General features: G+C 42.5%; 1 protein-coding gene across 2 annotated transcripts in view; it reads left to right on the forward strand.

Annotated features, from left to right (window-relative positions):
• Window positions 1-4,702: 4,702 nt before the first annotated feature.
• Window positions 4,703-17,278, forward strand: part of LOC309371141 (homeobox protein ANF-1-like) — a gene marked incomplete at its 3' end in the record, with an annotated part of 80,003 nt that continues 67,427 nt past the window's right edge. The window contains exon 1 of one of the 2 annotated variants that reach the window (XR_014168827.1): window positions 4,703-5,353. The remainder of the gene's footprint in view (window positions 5,354-17,278) is intronic. The other variant, XR_014168828.1, reaches the window with a different exon arrangement.

Here is a 17,278-nt window from a genome sequence, read left to right on the forward strand (position 1 = left end):
GACAACTAGCTGCAAGTAGATCTAAATGTCTTCACCTGACACATACAAAAACATCAAAGTGATGCCACAGGCAAGCCTCTCTGGGAGTGGAAGGTGCGGGATTTATTTCCCCACATCCATCTCTCTGAATGAGGGAAAGAATTGAGTGGTGGAGAACTGAGGGCATATTACGCAGGAGAGACTGCTAAATCTTAGTGAAAGGAAAGTACTAGGTGGTGTGTCATCGTGTGGATGAGGAAAGACTGCAGCGTTATGGGCTGCCCTGGGTGGAATCTACACATAAAAAACACTCTGCAAATGCTTTAAAAATTTTTTTGAAAAATATATTGAATTTCCCATAGCTCACCACAAAAAAATGTAGTTCTTACTCGAAAAAAAGTTTCCTTGCCCATTCTGAGTCAGTATACTTAGGATTAGGGTTTATAGGTACACCTAGGGAGGGTCCCTTGTGTTAATTTTCTTATGCAAAAATAGCAAAGAATGTACCAACGGGGAAACATTCTTGATTGACAAACTGCCAGGGACTGGGAACATTAATTGTATGAGCTGGAAGGTTTCAGAACATTTTCAGTTCCTTTGAGGATCGGAGGCAACTATCTTGCCTCGGGTGCAGGGTGGAGCGGCAGGCTATTTGGATGCCGCAAGTCCCTGAAAGGCAGAGGAATATGGCCACGTGAAAGATGTGGGGATAGAAAGACAGAAAGAGAAATAGTGGAAGTGAACAAGAAAGGAAGCACCAGCAACGTGTGAAGCAAGCCTAGGAAACGGAAAGCCCCCTTTCCCTCAGAATGCAACCCCCTTGCAGTTACAAGCGATAGTGCATTGAAACTGTGTAGATTCAGGATTTGGTTGCGACGTCTGTCCGGGGCTGAATCTAACATGAACCGCTTGGGCTTGAAAGACCTACTGACTTCTTGGCAAGAGGAGTATGCCTTCCCTTTATTTGCAATGGTGTTACTCACATTCTTCCCTTCAAGTTTTTGCAACGCCTAACCTTAACGAAAACCTCTAAGCGGCTTACGAAAGCAGGAACATGATAGATAAAAGTCAAAGTAAAAAACATGCAAAATGCAATTACAGTTAAGATAAAACCACCGATTAAAAGGCATAGCAACTTTTTGCAGGTAAAGGAAAAGGAAAGAAAGTTTATAGCAGGCGCCGCAAAGGGTGCAGTGAAGGCGCCTCCTTCATCTCAAAAGGCAGGGGGTTTCAGAGTGTACTTGCTGCATCTAGACTTCTTGGACAAAGGCTTTCAACATGCCTAAATCTTGGCGCATCTCTGTCTGTAAAATGAAAGCCTCATTATAATATTTAAAAAAAAAATAAACCACAGTTCTCTTTGGCTCTCTCGCTCCCCAACCCGTCTTCTCAATTCCCTTCTCTTCAACTGTGCGCCCTAATCTCCAAGCCTATGGGGCTATTTTCAAGTTTTGCTAAGGGGTGATGCTAAGGGAAGGGTGCGCTCCAGCCAATCTAGATTGGTCAAGCAGCGCTTGAAAAGTGAACTTGAAACTCGCTCCTCCCCAAAAGCCGCCTCCCCATTGGAGCGCTTCTCTCCAAGGAAAACGCGCCGGCCAATTGGCAGCCAGGAGGGGCTATAATGGAGCCGAACTCCAGAAACCTGGAGCGGGCCTTGAGGAGCAAGGGCAATTTTGGAAGCGAAAAGCAGCTTTGTCGGAAGAGAGAGAGGCAGCGATTTTGCAAGATGAAAACTACCAACCGAGGTAAGAAAAGAGGAATGTTAAGTAGATTTTTAGTTCACTTGTCTTAAAAAAATTGCTCAAATGATTGATATAAATACAGGGTTTCATAAACGATGATTTTTATAAAGGAAGGTTGTTTCTGTTTCTGGGTCAGGATCAGGGTGTAAGAAAGACCCATTTGTGGTAGACAGGAAGGGATTAAACAGGGGCTCAAATGTCTTCGGTTGGAAACATTTCGCAAGATTGGTTTGCACATATTTTACTTGTAAGCATGAAGCATTTAGTGCATTTTACTGCATGAAGCATTTACACACACATTTTCTAATTGTTAAATCCCTTTCACATAAACGGGATTAAATTTCTCAATAAACGTGGTTAGGATCGGCTGCGGAAAACGATGGCAGGCATAGAAAGAAGAGCGTAAACGTTTTACCTAAAATTCTTTGGTTTGTTTTCATGCAAGCCTTGTTCCAAGCAAGGGGAGGTTTATTTAAAGGCCACAAAGTGCGTGGATTTCAATGTCAGGTACAAAAGCCTTTCTGTAAAAAGCGAAGGCTTTGCCCTTCTGCGCTCTGCCGGGTGGGTGGTCAGCGGGGCGCTTGAAAAAATTGCCACCGAAGCGTTCTCTACCGGGGGTCTTTTTACGCAGTGGAACCTCAGGCAGCGCCCGATTCTGGGGGACTTGCTCAGGGTCAAGTGCAGGCGATGCAGCCCTGAGCTTTCCATTTCGGAAGATCTGCAAGCGTCGCTTCTGTTTAAGCAGAGCGCTTTCTTCAGATTTGCCTCTTTGTATTTTCCCAGGAGGAAGCCACCCCAAAACCAGAGGAGATAGGAGAAAAAGGACTGTTTTCAGCCCATCTCACGTCGAGCTCCTAAAAAAGTCCTTTGAAGAGAACCAGTACCCCGGATACGAGACCAGGGAGGCGCTGGCGAGGTGCATCGGAGTGGAGGAAGATCGTGTGCACGTAAGAATCGGGATGGTGGGGGCTCCCAAGACTTCCCTAAACCGCACATACTGGAACAATTTGAAACGCTCCGAATAATCCTTGCGTAGTCGAAGGCCTTAGTTCTCCCGGGTGCCTCTCAGCTTATCGCGAAAGGCGCCTTGTTCAAGAGCTAAGTTCCTCTTTCTTGGTTCTTTTTTTGGGGGGGGGGGCGGTGTATCGTGGATATAAAGGCTTTTGAACATAATGCCTATATGCCTTTCGCAGAACACAAAACAAGTTAACGTAGGTTTTCCCACTAATACACTAATCTTTGTTTGGTTGTTGTACCTGAAAGTGAAATTATGACCTACCCGTTTGGAAATAATGGGCATTTGGTTCTCTCCTTTCTTCAGTTCAGATCTGGTTTCAAAACCGACGAGCCAGAACACCAAAGAGCATTGGTTCCAGGATAAGGATCGGGAACCATGCTGCAGCTCCTTATAGCCACAGTGAGAGAACCTGCCCAAGAAGCACCCTGGACAGCAGCCCAAGAAGCAGTCCAGGAAACCTTCAAAATATTCATATGGAACAATTTTATCAGCCACACAACTTGCATTATGCTGAAAGCTATAGAGGAGCAGGGTTGTGGCAGCCACCTCTCGACAACACGCAATGGGGGGAGAGTGTCCCGCAGCAGCAGAGCTCCCGGGAATTGAACCCTGGTTATTACCAGCAAGCTGCCTTTTGTGGAACTGGGCTTTCTGAGACTTCCCAGGCGAGCAACTGCCCAGTTCCATATTATGGTGCTGAGATGGTGAGGCAGCCTCCACCACCACCTGATAACTTCTTCATGGCATCAAGCACTTATACTCCCTGGTCTGCAACGGGGAATTATTCAGCTACAAATCCTGGACAAATGCAGAATGTTGATGGAAGTGTTTCGGACTCTCAGTTTTTCTCTTTAAATCAGGTTCCAGATTAGCATCCCAACTCCTTCCTTGCTATCCTGTACATATTTTACAAACTCCCTCTTTTAATGCCTTTTAATGTATAACTTCGATGTTTTGAATAAAGTTTGTTCTTTTAATAGCTTGTCTGGAGTTGTCTTTTAACTTTCCATTTACTGCAACATTCACTTTCCTGTGTTCAAGCATATAAACATGGCTTAATTTTCCCGTAGAAAAAAGTCAGTTGCACGGTACATGTGGTTCTAGAGATAAAAGGTCAGGTTTTCTAATGGCTGGATATTCCTGAGACACATTTTAATGCACCAATGGCTTTCTGTCCCTTTCCTTTTCTTTTTAAGTCTCTGTATCTGAGGCTAGAGTAGGTGGCAATAAATGTGGTGGGAAGTTGCTGTATTTTCTTTGTATGCAAAAGTATATTTGTAGATCCTGCTATAAGTAGATTTGTTAATACGTTTGGTTTCCATCCATGAGTCTTCCATTTTTTAAAAAAATACAGAAGTTTGAGATGGGGATATAAGGTTTGACTGATTTTTCTACCATGAGTGTTAAGTTGCTCTCCAAAGCCAAATATATATATGCCTGAGGGAAGATGGCGCTGCCGCGCCCTGTGTGGCGCCTGGGGACCGGCTACGAGATAACTCTGAAGGGCTTCCCTCTCGACATTGTCTTCAGCGCTATAACCAACGTCTTGCTGGGGCAACGGGGGGGGGAGGGGTGTCCTTCCCGCTCCTCTTTCTGGTCCCAACGGCCGCCCATCCCCCACTCCCTCTCGCTTCGACTCAGAGATTCAAGGTTAGCGCCGCGCGCCTTTTCCCGCCCAAACCAGCCCCGCTCACGCGCCCCCGCCTGTCCTGCCTTCGCGCCCTTTGGCCACGCCTTCCCCTGCGGCGTCACCCCGGCCGCCCTCCTCCTCCTCCACCTCCTCTCTGAATTCCCCGCTTCTCCCCCCTCCCGTCCCCTCGGTCTCCTCTTCGCTCCCTCTTAACACAATGACCCGCCCACCCCACCCCGCAGGGGGGACCCACCCAGGAGGCGAGATAAGCGCATTAGCATGTCTGGCCTCTGAGGAAGGCTGCCCCCTCTCGCCTTCCGTGCTGCTCCTGTCATTCCTCCAGGCTCAGCGCGGGGGGACCGGGACTGGCTGGGCTGCCCTAAATCCGCCTCTGCTTGGGAGCTGGATCTTCCTCACTTCCACTTCTTCCCCACTACAAATCTGCCTCTACAGCAGCCTTGGGCAAAGAGGAGGCGCCACTGGTCTCTTCTCGCCTTTCTTCGCCATTTGATCTTGATCCCCCAACAATCTCCATTCTTCCCTGGGGGGAGACAGTTTTGGGACTCGTCTGAGGGGACCAAATGTCTTGGGCCGGCCCTGCTGACCCCCTCCAGGAGTAAGTCTGGCCAAGGTGGCTGGGACGGCAGCTCAGGCAAATGCCCACTTTTTCATCTTTGCCTCCTTTTCTGAACCTGCCCCTGGGAATTCGGCTGGTGTTTCTTTCCCTCCTCCATAAGGAAATCCCTGAGCACTAGCATTCCCTGGGCGGTTGCCAAATGCTGAGGGGTGAGCACTCTGCACATGCGTGGGAGTAAACCATCTACCAGCTCCTGTTAGATTCCCTTAGGTGAGAGAAAGGGTTTCTAGAGTGATAGCCCAGTAGGTGCCTCCAGAACTCATTGGAGGAAGAGTAAATGGTGACCACCACAGCACTCTCGAAAAGGAGGACACAGATATCATTCAATGGGTCTGTGCTAATTTAAGGTAATATTAATCTGTATGTTTTGATGTATGGTTCTTTCCCACCCTCAATCCCTCAATTTTATTATTTTATCTGTTAGTAAACCACGTTGCAGTTTTTTTGTTTTACAATCAAGTGGTGTATACATTTAATGAAATAAATAAACAAATGGCCAAAGGCAACTTAAAAACTATTACTGTAATTTAAATAAGATATAATACTTCCTTAAACCGCAAATACTGGATAAATTTAAATCGCTCAGAATAATTCTTTCGTTGTCATTCGAATGCCTTAGATCTTCCTGGTGCCTCCGATTATAACGTGAAAGGTGCCTTATTCAAGAGCCAACTTCCTCTTTCCTGGGTTTTTGTCGGGTTTTATTTGGGGGGGGGCTGTTGTACCGTGGATGTAAAGGCTTTTTGTAAGGGGTGGCTGCGTTGTGTCCCCTCCTTTTCAACTGTAGGAAGAAATTGTGCCCATACTTGTTCAGAAATCCTGGTTCCTGATGAAGGCTTCCTTTTCCTTCCCAGTAAAATTATTGGTGGCACATACTTTCAAATATCAAAGGTTCTGGGTTTGAACAGTAAAAACTCTTAACAGACCTGGTTTCAACTCTAATTTGAGGGTAAAACCATCTAGGCTGCCTTTATAGCCTGATCCACCTGACCGAACTCCCAAGGGAGTGTGCATAGGATAATCCTATTAGGATGGCAGCATTCAGCACCTTGCCTTGAGAGACCAAATGTGCAGCATTCAGCTGGAACCACACTTAAGTAACATTGATTTCTAGCCAATGTCCCGCAAATCCCTGGTTCTCCCACATTGAAAAAATTACACCACACGAGGCACAAATATTTGGCGGTCTTCTGAGCTAGAAAGTGAAATGATGACCTATCCCTTTGGAAATAATGGGCATTTTGTTCTCTCCTTTCTTTTGTTCAGACCTGGTTTCAGAACAGAAGAGTGAGAAGAAAGATGACTGGTTCTAAAACAATGATTAGGAACCGAGCTACAAATGTTGCCTGAAGATTACCAAAATTGGCAGCAAATCAATTATCTTCCCTTCTCCCAACACCTTCTAGGGGTACTCATCCATATAAATCCCCCCTAACTTTTAAATTTTGTATATTTTAAAGTTTTTCAATAAAGTTATTTTAATGCCTTTGTCTGGCTTTCCTTTTACAGAAGCATTTTCTTCCCTTTGCCCAAGGAAGCTAAAAGCACTTGTATATAGAAATCAAAAATAAAAGCTGAGCAATTGGCCACTTTTTCAAATAAGGGCCACAGTCAAAATCTGGGGTTGGAACAAGTGGGAAAATGTTTCAAAAGGTTTAAATTTTGCTTTTGCTTTTGTCAGGTTGATGTGGGTTAAATGTTTAGTTGGGGTTGGTGGTTATTTTAATTTGGGTATAAGTATAAGCTGTTCATTATTGCTATTATTATAATAATTTATTATTACTATTGGTTTATTGGTTCGCTATTTGTTGTTTTTTAATATTTGATGTATTGTGTTGTAAGCACAATGTATTTTTGTACTTTTTGCAGAAAACGATAAAGCATATATGGAAATAGATATATACGTGTGTTTTTGTGCATGTGATTCTATGGGGATGGATTTTTCTGAGCCCCGCCTGCCTGCCATGCTACATACTGCACTCCCTTTTTGAAATGTTGCCTGAATACAGAAAGGGGTTGGTTCTGCCGGATCCCCTCTCTGCTTTTGCATGCAACTTCCACGAAGGAAGAGTTCACCCAAACCAAAATCCGCAGTATCTTGATGATGTGACTCAGACATTGGGTTAAATCCTGGAATTCACAGTGTTAAATGAGGATGCTATTGGAGAGTATTGGGAATGCCTTACAAGATTCCAATCTGTTTATAATGCTACACATTATCACTTCATCATTCAGTATTTCCTCTTGTCCCTCATCTTAAACCAAGCTAATCCTTGCTGAGCTTCTGACAACCAGACAAGGGACCAATTCTGCTTATGCGGTTCAGGGTTTGCTTTCCCTCTGCTTTCCACCCAAATGGTGCTGAAACCGGGATTCAGTTCCACGAGCTTATTTCTCTTTTTCTATCCCACCCAGGGGCGCCCACTTGAATAGAAGATGGGGGGGGGGGAGTCAGGTAAGCCCTGCCCTGCTCGATTTGGGGGTGGGCAAGGGACCTGGGCCCAAGAATTTTCTCCTAGGACCCCACCTTTCCCCCTGGGAGGCGGCCCACCTCCTTCTTCCCTCTCAGCCCCCGACACCCCCGCGAGGGAGACCAGCCTGAGAGGCAGCGACTGGCGCAAAGGCACCCGAGTGAGCTTTGGGGCTGGTAGTAGGGTGTGTGTGTGTGTGTGCGGGGATTGTGGTGTGTGGTTGTGTGTGTGGTTGTGTGTGTGTGCAGGGATTTGAACCCTGCCTGCCTCACGCCAACACGCTGATACGCCGCCAAATATATACATGCCTGAGGGAACATGGCGCCCTAAGGAGACCGGCTACGAGATAACTCTGAAGGGCTTCCCTCTCGACATTGTCTTCCCTTATTACGTTCCCGCAGCATCAGCGCTATAACGAACGTTTTCCTGGGGCAAGGGGGGGAGGGGTGTCCTTCCCGCTCCTCTTTCTGGTCCCAACGGCCGCCCATCCCCCACTCCCTCTCGCTTCGCCTCATAGAATCCAGGTTGGCGCCGCGCGACGTTTCCCGCCCAAACCGCCCCCGCGCATGCGCCCCCGCCTGTCCTGCCTTCGCGCCCTTTGGCCACGCCTTCCCCTGCGGCGTCACACCGGCCGGCCGCCCCCCCCCTCTCCTCTCCGCTCCCTCTCAACACAATGACCCCCCCACCCCACCCCGCAGGGGGGAGCCACCCAGGAGGCGAGATAAGCGCATTAGCATGTCTGGCCACCGAGGAAGGCTGCCCCCTCTCGCCTTCCGTGCTGCTCCTGTCATTCCTCCATCCTTCTGCTCCCCTGTGGCCCCTCCAGGCTCAGGGGGGGGGGTCCTGCTGGGCTGCCCTGTTCACTTTTGTTTTTGGTTGATCATGATTTTTAATTATTATAAATCAAGACAGATCCATTTAGTCAGAAATAGGTCCCTCTCAATCGCTACCATTTCATTTACTTATGTACTGCTTTTAAAATGAACCTCACAAGCATCCATTAAAAATGTAATAAAACAGCAAAGGCAAAGTGCAAGAGGGAAAAGTTCAATGATTTTAGGATTGTAGCTTTTAAAAGTGTAGATTAGTGGGAGGTTGGATCTTATTATTTTTTGTTAAATGTGAACCTCATTTTTGTTCCAAATTGTTGCTCTCTAAACCAGTTTCTATTCATCCAGACAAAATGATTCTGCCACCCTGACCAGTTAATACTTAAACTCTTCTGTATTGCTTCATCAGTGTGATTACACTATTGACAGAGAACTTTGATCACCATGTTAACATCTATGATGTCATGAATAGCTCTATCTGAATTGAAATTTACACGGATTTGCTGAACATTCAGATATCTATTTAAATAGTGTGTGAAGCAATCCTAAGAGAATGATAACTTGGGAAACTGCTCTGCTTGGCTGTCCTCCAATTGCATTCAGGATAAGAATAAGACTACAGTGAGGGCAGGCAGATCTCTGAAGCACCAGGTGTGTATCCTTTCTCCTCAAACTACTTGCCAGCTCAAACACTGCACAGAATTTTCCCCACCGATTGATCTACATTGGATTATTCCTGCCTGATTTAGGGATGCAGGAAGAGCTCCTGATTTGTTCTATTTGTCTAGTTTTAGGAGGGTTTTAAAAACAATTAATTAATTAAAAACATTTAAAGACAAGAGAGAGAGAGAGACATTGCACATACTTTTGTAAACCAAGAAAATCTTTAAGAAAGATACATTAAAAAGAAACATTTAAAGACCACTTGATTGTAATAGAATCTCTGTAAACAAAACATTAAAATTACCAATGACTGACAGTTAAAAACAAGTATTTTAAAAATTTGGAATATAATTTAAATCAGCAGTAAGCTAAAAAGATATTAAAACACATTCCATTTCTACATGCCTAGATAGGCTAGCCTAAGCAAAAACAACTTTAGCAGGTGCCGAATATAGTACTTTTTTGTTGTTATTTTTATTTTCTAGTGCTTGCCAGTTTTTGTAGGTCAATGCCAATAAAGATTTGAATAAAAATAACTATTTTGAGAATCATTTCTGAAAATGGCCTCTCTTCATAGTTGTTTAAAAACAAACAAACAAACAAACAAACAACAACAAATAGCTTGTCTCTACTTCAGTTTCATACTTTCCAAATTTCTCAGTTAAAAGAGGGTTTCCTATTCAGTAAAACAATAGTTACTTTAGTGTGAGTGAATATATATGTATAAGTAAACACACAAACACACCCTTTTATGGGGCCTGGCTACATTCATGTCCTGTTAACATAGCATGGAAACATTACTTTCATTCATGTTGCCTTTTGTTTCATTCATGTTGCCTTATCTAGCTATGAATTCAAGAGATGGTCTTAGACAAGTTCTGTCTCTCAACCCTAGCCCCTTGGAATGATAAGGTTGGGCTTGATTGTGTCCATAAAAAAGATAATTATTTAGAGAGTCAACTTCCTTGGCCTGAGCACAAATTATCTATTCAGTTAACTGTGAGAGAATTCCTCATCTGAAAATTAAGATTACAGGATTTCTTTGTATTACAACCTTATTCCTGGCATGATGAACCATAATTGATCCTGAGATTGATCACTGCCATTGTGTGAATATGTTTTAACATGCAGCCTGAAAAGAAGAGGAGTTCTGAAGCATGTGGACTACCCCTACTCATTGGCAGAGTTTGCTTGGAAATGTTTTCCTTTGCTCATGGCAGTAAGCCCTTGGGACTTCCAGCAACCTGCCTAGCATATCAGTTTGTATAGAATGCTAAACCATGGCTTACTAAACTATGGTTTCTTAAACCATGTTTTAGCTGCATTATGTGTGAACCCAGCCCATAACTATGGTTTATTTATTATGGTTAAATGTTCTAGCTAGTTTAGAAACCTTAGCTAATGTTAACCATAGCTTAGTGTTACGTGTGAACCTAGATACCCTCCTTAGCTATAGTTAAAGTGCCATCGCCCCAAACTTGCAATGTTGTCAATGAAGTGCTGCAAAAAATTCAAACTGCTCTCAAGATACAACTGCTCTCATTGTGCTTTTAATGATTCTACAATGCATTGAATCAAGATTTAACTGATTATCTGCCTGATGCCTCAGTTGTAACCATGGTTTATTAACTATGGTTAATGTTACTAAGGGGTTAGTATTACGTACAACCAGGCCAATGACATGTTCTAAGATCTGATCAGTAGCTTCAGTAAGAATTTATAAACTAGCCTAGGACTTGCTGATCAGAAGGTCAGCGGTTCGAATCCCCATGTTGGGGTGAGCTCTCGTTGCTTGGTCCTTGCTGCTGCCAACCTAGCAGTTCAAAAGCACGTCAAAGATCAAGTAGATAAATAGGTACTGCTCTGGTGGGAAGGTAAACAGCATTTCCGTGCGCTACTCTGGTTCGCTAGAAGCGGCTTAGTCATGCTGGCCACATGACCCGAAAGCTGTATGCCAGCTCCCTCGGCCAGATGAGGGAGATGAGCACCGCAACCCCAGAGTTGGTCACAACTGGACCTAATGGTCAGGGGTCCCTTTACCCTTTACTTTATATAGCATCTTCATGGTGTTTCCCCTAGAAGATCCACATTCTAACATGCAGCACATTGTGAAGATTGGGCTTGATTTCTGAGTTCACATAATGTGTATAGATATCCATTCTACTGTACATTCTGTTACCATTGCCACTGCCATTTCTAGAGTGCTGAGAGACTAGAGTGCTCCAGTTTTCTCAGGGACAACATTTTGTTTTTCTTCACAATGCTAACAAAGCCTTTTGACTCTTGGCAGTTTTTTGTTTTTTCATTAGAATGCCTTTGCTTTATTTTAATTCATGACATTTGACAATTTTGTGCAAAACAAACCAGACATTTTAACACACAAGGCATTTGCGATCAGTTCCTGACAGTACTGTGTAATCAGTATTTAAGCAATCTTTATTATTATCCCTTAACAACACAGTTGTGGCAGTTTGACTCCTCCCACCAATGTGAACAAAGGCTTGCTAGACAGCTGATATCAATCTAGACTCACTGTCTGGAGATCAGTGATAAGGCATCACATGTTTGCAGCTGAGGGGGTGGGTGGAGTCAGAAAGAGCTTGAAAGGGAATTTTTAACCCTTTCTGCTTTGTTTTCCCCCACCAATCTGAATGGCTTCCCAAGCTTCTATATTCTTCACATGGCAGGGATGGTCAGAAGGTAAATGAGCTCTAGGTGATTTTAAGTAGATCAGAAAGGATTTCTGACTTCCCCATGTTTATCAATAACAGCAACAAAGTAATCCCCTTCCCCTAAATTCAGAATTGTAGGTTCTATACAGTAAAAAGTAAAATAAAATGGGGTGGGGGGAAACAAATTTGCTGCATGGTGCCTGCAAGCTCCACCCTTCCTGTTGGGCAAATACTAGCTCTGAGGGGGCAACTGGGGTGAAATGGCACGGTGTTTTAAACTCATTCCTTAGCACCGCAAACAGATCTGAATCCGTAACTGCCACCTGCCCCCCCCCATGTTGTGTTTGCCATTTCTAAAATTAACAAGAAATGAGTTTATTACAGATAAACTTACAAAATTAGGTCTGGCTTGGTTCCAAGTCACTTTCTGAGTAACACAGACAAACAATTTTTAGTGTAGGAAGTAGATTTCACATAGTGAAATATGTATGATCAACAATCCCATTTCTGCATTGATTGTGAAGACCTTCACTGCTGCAAGAATTTGACTATGCACTTTGGAAAGTATGATGGTCTCAATTGAAAATGAGTTCCTTGTCTTGCCAGCCACAGAATTTTAACACAGCCAGCAAGTTGCTAACCAATCAGAGAATCAGGAAACCATCTTAAAATGCCTACAAAATAGAAAAGGCTTTGTCAAGTGTCTGAAGTTCAAAAGGCAGGAGAGCTGTCTAAACTCAGTCAGGACTGGGCCCATAATATTGAATGCCTAGAATCTGTAAATTGCAAGCTGTTCATCTGAACCATGGGGGACCACCACCAATGTCTTCCCTGAAAACCTCAGTCATCAAACTGTGATATAAGGGATCAGATGGGCTGTATCCTCCAGAAACTCCTGTAACAGCTCCTCCACCACTCTCTTCACCATGTTGCCCAAGAAGGGGATATTGGCAAGCAGATGGTGGTTGTCGTAAAGCACAAAAAAAGGTGCAAGAGGAGGTTTCAACGGGCACAATGACACTTTTTCCTTTCATGCCTTTGGGCCTGCTCTCACTTAGATAAATTGCCCCCGCCTCACTGAACAACCCTTTACATGAAGGTTTCTATCCCTTTTCCCTTAAAAATTCTAGCCCCAGAGTATGCTACGAAGGACCTTTGTGAAGGGGTAACTAGTAAGTTGGAGTCTCAGACAGGTTTTCTTTAAATAATAAAGATTTATTTAAGGCAAGATAGTATATAACACAAATGGATTCATTTATTGCCGTGATGGGAAACACTGTAACTTAGTGGCAGAACGTGTTGTCTGCATGCAGAAGGTCCCAGCTCCAGCTCCTGGTGTCTCCCAGGTAGTAGGGCTTGATCAGACTCCCACCTGAAACCCCAGAGAGCTGCTCCACAGTGCTGAAGCAGAACCATCAAATGGTGAAGTTGGCAGGGACCCTGAGAGTCATCTCTTCCAAGCCCCTACAATGCTAGAATCCTATTGTTTTTCTACAAACAACAAATGGGTAGTTTAAAAAGACCTACCATCAGAAACCATTTCCTCCATTAAATGCATAGTTTGAAAACTGAAAACACACTCATTGAAGACTGTTGGGATGCAACAAGAATAATAAACCAAACAAACAACGAACTCTATAATATTATTTCCTTGTGGTCTCAAAATATGAGCAACCCATAAAAATCACGAACAGGTGACAACCCTATCATTAAAATTTGCAGTGTAATCCTTATGATTATGATTTTTATTAACTATTAAACAATCAACATTAACTTAGATAACAGCACACAACAATACAATATTTACATCACACACTACATCTACAACTACTTTTCAAAGAAAGAGGAAAAAGGTAAAGATAAAAAATTAAGGTAATTAAAATATAATTCCGATTATTCTCATTGTACTATTTCTCATTTTGTTATTTATCACACAGTGCCTTATTGTTGTTCTCTTTTCCAAAATCTTATCAAAGAAGTTCTATTGTTTACACCTTTATATTACAAGAGTCACTCAAGATCTGCCAGGAGCTTTTTGTTATCACAATAGTTTTTTTTAATATTCTTTAAATACTATCCATTCCTTATTGATCTTCTGCATCGGGTATCCTCTTACTCTCCCTGTCATCCCTGCCAATTGTAAGTATTCTATCATTTTAACCTGCCATTCAGTTTTTGTGGGGGGTCTTTTCACTTTTCCAATTCTTCGCCACCAGGATCCTGGCTGTTGTTGTTGCGTGGTCTGCTATTTTTTTAAAAAAATTAAATTGCTTGAAGAGTGGTCTGCTATTTTTTTAAATTTCTGTTGACATTATTCCTAAAAAGAAGGCTTTTGGTCTCTTTGTCGATGGGAATTTTAATATATTTTTTAATTCATTACTGTATATATGATGTCCCAAAACTCTCTTATGCTCTTACATTCCCACCACATATGCATATATGAACCTTTACCATTTTTGCATCTCCAGCACACTTCTGATCTATTTTAATACAACTTGGTCGGGATAAGGTGTCATCTGTACATGATTTTCATGATGTTTTCTCTAAGATGATAGCATGCTGTAAACTTCATGTTCACCTTCCATAATTTCTCCCACTGGTTCATGTGAATATTATATCCAAGTTCTTGGGCCCAACACACCATCACCCCTTTCTTTTACCTTCTCTTTTACCTCCCACTCAAGATGTAGATTGTACATTTTTGAAATATACTTTCCTTTGGATTGGATTAGTTCTTTTCCCAAATCTGATGTCTTATTTTCAAATCCTTTTTTAAATCTATACTTAATCTTTCATTTAATTGAAAATATTGTAACTAATCCGTCAGGTACAACCTAATTTCTTCAAACTTCTTCAGCGTCAATTTGTTATTGTTTTCTTCTAATATCGTTCTATACATTGGCCAGTCTCCTTTCATATTTTTCTTTTTGACTGCCATGGCTTCTGTCGGTGAGGTCTTAGGTTCTAGTATTTCTTTATATATTCTCCCATATTTTATAAGGGGATTTTCTCACTATATGGTTTTTAAAAACCCTGTGTACCGTCACCTTCTTATAGACTAAATACGTGTGCGGCAGAAATAAAATCCACTGAATTAAATGGGACTTACTCCATAGTGTAATCTTAATTTTAGAAATGAAATAAAAAATAAGGTTTCCTTGCAGTTGTGGCTGTGAATGCCTATTGTATTCAGTTGTATTTTATCCTTTTCAGATACTCTCCAAACAGCTCTGAGACTTTGGTAATCATCCAGTTTTGGTTAACCTGTTCAGAGGAGAGGATTGATCACATCAGGTCAATTACCTACTTAGTTCAATCTGTTATAAAACAAGAGTGACTACAGAACTGAAAGCCTCTTTTCTATCTGAGATGCATTGGTGACACTTTCCTATCACAGGCCTTGGGTGACAGCCCATTAACCTAAAAACACCTCTTTATGAGTAACAGGCCATATAACAGGATTGTGGACAAAAGGGACCAGACGCTGTGGCAGAGCCAGATACCAACTCTATTCCCGTATCTAGTTTAACATAATTATTACAGGAGCTAAGAATGTCAATACAACCTGAGGGGCTAATTCACCTGCTCATCTTCCAACCTAATATATGCCATCAGTTGCCTTCTATCTGGTCTATGCAAACGAATGAATGAGCACAAATCTGAAATGGCAGTATAGAAAAGCCAATGAGGGAACATTTCAGCTTCTCAGGATGCTCTGTCACTGACCTTAAGGTGTTCATTATTGAATGAAGTGACCTCAAACCATGAGACCATTGTATTACAACGCACCAGTGCTATTATTTGCAGATGGAATCAATACAATAGGGGCTGGGTTTATGTTTTTTAAAACCACACTGGATGTGCCAAAAACTGATTTACCAGTGCAAGGATGTCTGTGTTATCAACTACTGTTTTTGGTTCATCATTGCAGTTTAAAAGGTCATTATCCGCAACTGTATAATTCAGCATTTAGTTTTCCTCTGGTATCTTTTTACAAGCTCCCCACCAATTGTGTCCCTGCAACTCAGGATAATACTTTATGCATCCAATGAAGTGAATTATATTGTGTGTGTCATAATAAATTTGTTAATCTTTCAGGTGCTACAAGACTCTTCTGTTGGTTTTGCAGAATTGAAAAGATTCCCCCTGCACCAATTTTACAATGATTGCTTACGGATTGAAATGGTAATCTAAAAAAGCCATTGTGAAATGGGTGCTAACTTTTGTGCTAGATTCTACTGCCTCAAATGAATGGCATCTCAGTCTGTGGTCTTTATCTTGCAGGTCATGATTACAACATCTTTTTGTGCTTAAATAAGAAAGAAACTCTGATCTCCCTCACCCCCTGCTTTGTGAAACACATTACCCTACTGTGGATTGTGGAGTTGTGGTTGTTGTTGTTTTCTAATGGGCCAGCATGCCCACTTTTGCTTTTAATTGAGCTTATTTACACCTTTTTTGGGGGGGGGATGAGGAACATACAGAATCAGTATAGACTGAGTGCATCTTCTGAAGGCAAGGATATGGTTGGTTGGTTTTTTAACTGCATGCATTAAATGCTTGTTTTTATTTCTTTAACTGCAAATGATTGAGGAAGAAGATCTGGTCAGTTGGCAACTAAAGAACTACTTGTAGCTATTTTATTCATAGATCTCTTGTATCACATCTAATTTGTGCATATGTGACCACCTTTCTGTATATGAGGTCTCTTTAGGAGAATGCCAGGTTTTCCAAGCATTCTGCTCCACACAGTAGCCAAGCATATCACTATGCAATCCCAAAAGCAGGACACAGGTCAGGTGAGTACCCTTTCGCCCTGTTCTTTCCCAGCAATTGATATGCCTCTGATAGCATATATCCATAACGATTAGTAGCCACTGATAGTCTTAGCATTCATGAATTTGTCTAATCTCTTGAGAAAGCCATCTAGGTTGGCAGCCATAATCACATCTTGAGTAATTCCAGGGCTGTGCTTACACACACACACACACACACACACACACACACACATTAAGATGTGGACCCAGATCAGCCCTATCCCAACCTAGGTCACACCCAACCCAGATCTGGTCCTATATCAGGGTAGGGCTAAAGGGGCAGGGCAGGGTGGGACAAATCCACTAGATTCAATTTGATCTTTCAAATCTAGCACCCAGCCCCATTAAATTCCATAGTGCAGTGTTGAGAAATATAGTGGACTGGGCAGGTGAGGTTTTATGACGTGGATTTGTAATATATTCCAAGCCTAAAGCCTATATCTCAGTGAATGGAGTAAATTCAGACTCACACAGATTATGTAGAGGTATTCAACAGAGATGTCCTCTATCTCCACTGCTGTTCGCACTTTCCACTGACCCATTAGCAGAACCATTTAGATCTGAATATATAATCAAATGAACAGGGAACATAATGATATGCCAATAATGTAGCATTATTTGTGAAAAACCCTGAAAAAACCATTTCGAGATGTCTTAGGCTTTGATAGCTTTATACTCTTAGGCTCAGTTGTTTCAGGGTTTTTGCTGGGCGGCGGGCGGGGAGCATGTTGCAGCTGTTGTTGATTTGGTTGTGTATTAGTAAGTTCAGTGGGACTACTTCTAAATTAGTTGTCCTAAGAGGGTCCAATTAAGAATCTA

The sequence above is a fragment of the Podarcis melisellensis genome (assembly GCF_964234715.1).
Source record: "Podarcis melisellensis genome assembly, chromosome: 5".
Taxonomy (NCBI): Eukaryota; Metazoa; Chordata; class Lepidosauria; order Squamata; family Lacertidae; genus Podarcis; species Podarcis melisellensis.